At 43.8% G+C, this 5,803-nt stretch overlaps 1 pseudogene; it reads right to left on the bottom strand.

Moving 5' to 3' along the window:
- Nucleotides 1-5,302: 5,302 nt before the first annotated feature.
- Nucleotides 5,303-5,572, bottom strand: LOC147709313 (dynein light chain 1, cytoplasmic pseudogene; annotated as a pseudogene).
- Between the last annotated feature and the right edge of the window lie 231 nt (nucleotides 5,573-5,803).

Here is a 5,803-nt window from a genome sequence, read left to right as displayed (position 1 = left end):
GAACGAGGGCTTCATCCCCGACTGCCTCAAACTAGGTCAAGTCAAACCACTTCTAAAAAAACCTGGCCTTGATCTCATGGACCTGAACAACTTTAGACCAGTCTCGAACCTTCCGTTCCTAGCCAAAATTCTTGAAAGATGCGTGCTTTCACAATTAACCCAACATCTTGAGAATTCTAATCTATTGGACCCACACCAGTCAGGGTTCAGGAAGGGCTTCAGTACTGAAACCGCAATCCTAAATGTCCTAGATGATCTGCACATGTCACTCGACTCTAACCAATGTAGCCTTCACATCCTCCTTGACCTCTCGGCTGCGTTCAACACTGTGGATCATACCCCGCTACTTAATGCCCTCTGAGAGAGAGCGGGCATCGAAAAGGCAGTCCTAAAATGGTTCTCCTCTTTTCTTAACAACCGCACTCAAAAAATAAAGATCAACAGCTTCGAATCTGACCCCCTCCCCATCAGCAGAGGAGTCCCTTAAGGGTCAGTACTCTCTCCACAACTCTTCAACATCTACATGCAACTCCTCACCTCACTTCTAAGGAACTCCAACATCCCCTTCCACCTTTACGCAGATGACACACAACTCTATTTGAAAACCACTTCGATCGCAGACATTCACAGACTAAATGCGACACTCATGGAGGTCCAACAGTGGCTCACAGCCAATCACCTCAAACTGAATGAAGAAAAAACTGAGGTTCTCCTAATTTCGAACAAAGATGAAAACCCACAAATAGTGGAATGGTTCAAAGCCTTAAATGCCCTCAATGTCTCTCTAACGCTAACGGACTCCGCAAAATCCCTAGGAATCACTCTCGACCCCAAACTGGACATGAATAAACACATCTCTAAAACCGCCAAAAGCGCGTTCCTGAACCTGAAACTTCTATACAAAATTAAACCCTTCCTCCCCCCCAAAGACCTGAAACAGGCCACACAGGCACTTGTGCTTTCCAGAATTGACTATGGCATTGCAGTGCTGACTGGAACTGCCAAGACGCACCTGGGACCTCTCACCTCCACCCTCCACGCAGCAGCAAGAAGGGTCACAGGAACTTCAAAATTTGACCACATCTCCCCCGCACTCAAAGAACTGAAATGGCTCCCGATTGACCAACGAGCCAACTTCCGCACAGCTTGCCTCACTCATAAAGCCTTGCATACAGGCAAACCGGAATACCTGGCCTCCAAACTCAAAAGGGCGGGTCAGTCCAGGAACCTCAGAAGTTCCAACACACTACTACTCATCCCTCTGAAATCACAGAAACGCAAAACCTCAAATAAATCCTTTGCAGGGAATGCCCCCAGGATCTGGAACTCCATCCCCCTCATATCAGAATGACCACCTCCTTCCCGCAATTCAAATCGCTACTCAAAGCCCTCTTCCTTGAACACTCTGGTTCCTAAGGAGAACCCCATGCTTGACGGTGGGAGTCCGCTTTCTCTCTGAACCCAGAGCCGGTTGATTCACTTAAGATCTCCGTCCCTTATTGGGCTCAAGTTACTGTCGCACAGACTCTATTTCCTGCTTGTTGTTCATGTTTTTTTAATGCTTATTTTCCTTTGCTGCATATCTATATTTGCTGCGAAGCACTCTGATACCCCCAGGTCCAGCTAGCGCTATACAAAACTTCAATAAATAAATAATTGTACTTAATGAGCACACTGGTTTACAGCTGCTTGAAAGTGAAAAATATTATTACAACATCTAATCATGTTTAACTGTTGCAGTAATTTATGATTACAATTGGCAAAAGATTACACATGCCTTTGACCTACATGACTAAATGTTTTACGCACGCAAACGTTGATACAGATCTGCACTGCCAGATGTTAAAAAACAAAGCATGATCATGGTCTAGCACTATCCAGAAGATTAATCTAGCATGACTTAAATCTTCATTGTGACGTTTTTACATTGTGTTAATGATTGCTGAAATGGAACTCCCTGATAGACCCAGTCTGAGTCTCAGTCATGCCAAGGCAGCTTCTCAAACTAACAGCATGCACCTATGCTGTCCAGCATCAAGATTTATGAAGGGGTCAGATCCTGCATCATGCCCAAGCTGGGAAGGCTGTAGATTTCCAAGCAACCCTTGGCTTATTAGGGCTGTCAATCAAACAGAGCTGGACCTTGCCACTGTGTTTCTCTGACAAATTGAAACACTTCTAATTATCAGTCATTAATCAAGTCTTAATTTACTTGGTATTCAAGAAGGCCTGGCTGTGTTCAGGAACAGCTGATGCAAGCAGAAAACTTGCATTTGATTAGTGCACGCAGTTAAAAGAATATTTACAAGAATATGAATCATCAATTGGCACTTGTTGATGTGACTATATATTTAAGATATATTTAAAGCTAATGTAGATTATGAAATCTAAATAGTCCAAACAACGATTTGAACAGTGTAAAATTGGTTTTAGTCCTTTTGTACAATAGAAGCTTGTATTCTTGCCATGTACATCACCTTCCTGATATTTAAGCCAACACATCACATTAATATGAACAAGAGCGACATTCTGAAAGTCGACCTGGACAGATTTCAGACTGTAAAATTGTTAGAAATCTGGTTTTCAGATCACAATGATAATGACAATGAGTAGTAAAGGATTATCGGATTCTTACTTTTCAGGAGAGGAAGGCTCATATACAAAGGATAACATAAATACATAAATCATCATTATTCCATAAGGTCAAACAGAAAACATCAAGAAAGAACCTCAACAACGAGCAGCCACACTCTATTAATACATGAACAAAATGCAAGTGGTGCAGAAAGTATGATTATCAATGTACATCAAAAGGAATGATGGGTGTCCCTAAATTGTAGGTTCAGGCTACCTACAATCAGACAGCATATAATGTACACTTTGGGGGTCATTAGGATTGCGTTTTTTCCGCATCCTCCAGGCCGGCGGAAGTGTCCGCCGGCCCGGAGGATGCGGAAAAAACGCTGCAGAGCCTTCAAAGACCCCCCGCCACATTAGGATCGCTGGGGGGTCAGGAAGACCGTCCGCCGCTTTTCCACCGCAGTCGCCTTACGACCGCGGCCGAAAAGCTCTAATATGGAGGCGGTGTCTAACAGACACCGCCTGCCATATTAAGATGGGGTGAACAGATGCCTTTCCGCTGCGGCTTCTCCGCCGTGGAAAGGCATACAGTGATTTCTTTGGGGGCCCGTTGCGTGCCCCCAGGGAGACGGGAGGTAGGGGGTGCACATGGGTACCTATGGTACCCCCCTGCATTTGCATGCACAAAGCGGCACTTTGTGCATGCAAATGCGAAGCATGCATTTTTATCATTGCGGCGGGTGCTGCTTCAAGCAGCACCCGCTGCAATATTAAACATACAGGATGTGACCGCCAGGGTGGCGGTCACATCCTAATTTGCACAGAGGGACCGCTGCTGCCCCTGCGGACGGTCCCTCCTCCTCTGGGGTGGCGGGCGGACGCAGGTCCGTCCGCCATCCTAATAGGGCCCTTAATCATGAGAAAGGCTCACATTCATTCAATCCTTTATTAACGTAAAGTTCCCCAGAAAGTCTGACATGATCTCAGTTGGGTACATTAAAATACAACAATTCATACAGCTAAAAAGACAAAACCTTTTAAATAGTATGCAGCAAACATTGACCACAACAGAGGTATACAAAAACGTAATTGCTACAGAAATAGAATCTATTTGCTTGCTCAAAAACAGAGATCGTGGATACTTTAACCACAGAGCAACAAGAGCAGAGAAAATCAATAAAACGTCTTACATATAAGAAAAATTCCTTTGTACTAAGGAAATGCACTGCCTCTCTCTCTTCCTTTATTCTCCACCATTATTTCAATATTGTATCTTCTAGAAACTATTTTATTTTTATTTTCATTGCTGTCACTGACCCTCAGTATGGTGGTTAGACTGTCACCATGAATACGGTGGTCCTGTGAACCACCGTATTTGTAATCAGGCCTAGAATGTTTCTAATTGTCTCAAATTCAAACAAATGTCTGAGTCCATGCCAGAACAATATTAAGGGGCTGATTTTGTAGTTGGGTGGAATTGCTTCGACCTGACACCGACACGGTCCTAGGATAAACCAGCGGTCCCGATAGCCTAATTAGGATGCGATTGAACACTGTTTGGTTGCATTCCTACATTTCTCTATGGAAGCATGCATTATGGCCATAAACCGGCAGTAGAGCATGCTCCCACATGGAAATGGAAGGTGTGCTTCATTCCTGCGCACTGTGGGAGGCAGGGATCAATGGGACCACACATCCAGGGGGGCACTTTCCCACATGGTTTCAATGTTGGATAGGACGGCATGGAAACCATGACAGAAACTGTGTATTGCAATCTCAAGGTCAGAGATTACTGGCCAGCTTCCAACTCCTGGGGCCCGTCAAAAGCCACCCGGAATGACCAGCCGAGTTGCTTTCTGATCGCCAACATCATAATGCGGCGGTCGGAAAGTAAACAGAGGAGCCCATTACGATGTGGCTCAGAAGGCTCTAACCGTCGGTCGGAGCCTTCCTAGCTGCATCATAATCAGCCCCAATGTTGATGCTGTGTAAGAATACAGAGAATTCCAATAAGACATTTATTTTTTAAAGAAAGTCAGTTTGATGGGCATGGGGACTGGTTGCACAATATGAACTGACCAGCAATAAGTGCCAACTACACAATGTACCCATGTCCATTAACAAGCAAGCCAATCGCCTGCAACATTGTCCAGGGATTCTACAAAGTTGAAGAAACCCAATGATTAAATCCCTCAGTGTAACCACCAGTACACACAGCTCTTGTCAAATTAAGCATGTGCATGAAATCTGTAATTCCTACTTTAAACAGGAAGCAAAAGCCAGAGACAGATTGAGCGAAGATCAGTAGGTTCCACAGCAAGTCTGAAAAAGAAAAATAATTTCCCCCTAAACCAGACAGAACTAACTCCATTTGCATCAACTTAGTGTAACAAAAATAACTGCTACCTGAAAAAAATAAAGGCACACCAATATTTGTTTAGCTACTTGCTTTGGTATGTCCATATAGACAATGTTAACAAAAGTGAATGGAGTGAAACTTTTTATTTCTATCATTAAAAAGGCAAGTGTTGAGAATATACATTGTTTCCCAGTGCAATACAATCCAAAAAAGCAACAACCAAAGGAAAAGAAAATAAAGCTGCCTTCTTCTCAGGCAGCATGACTGCCAGTTGACTTTACATACACATTAAATAGTTTACATTCCATGCAACTGCACAGCCGTCAGAGCATCTCAGTCCAGATTTCACTCAGTCCTTGTTGCCTATAGAAACTTGAAGAGAACAATTACAACTTGACCCAAATAGAAGTAGATGAAGTGCTTGGTCTTGTGTGTTATGTAGCTCCCAAGATTTCTACCAACTATGCAGTGCCAGGTCGGGTTGCATTTCTGGTCAAATTCCTTCTTGATGTAGGCTGGAATATCCTTCTCAATGTTGTACTTTTGCATAACTTGTGTGGCACAGTCAACAGCGCCTTGCTGCATGTCATCAGACATGTCTTCATTCTAGATTACAGCCTTCCAGTCATACATTGTGAACCTATGACAGAGCCTAGAGCATGCGGTGCAGTGTCTCCATCCCAATTGCCAAGCAATATCTGGCTTCAGCTCTTTCCTCCCCGGCAACAGCAGCTAGGGATGTAGATTTATTATGTTAGGGTACTCCCCCAACTAATATCTACATTTCATATAGCAACTGCCAATTGATTACCCTACGCTCGTCTTGGGAAATTACTGGAGAGAATGGTGAATAAACAGCAATCT

This window comes from Lissotriton vulgaris, chromosome 6, assembly GCF_964263255.1.
Source record: "Lissotriton vulgaris chromosome 6, aLisVul1.2, whole genome shotgun sequence".
In the NCBI taxonomy this organism is placed as follows: Eukaryota; Metazoa; Chordata; class Amphibia; order Caudata; family Salamandridae; genus Lissotriton; species Lissotriton vulgaris.
The sequence above is the reverse complement of the archived record's forward strand: the minus strand, read 5'-3'. Positions and strand labels throughout refer to the sequence as shown.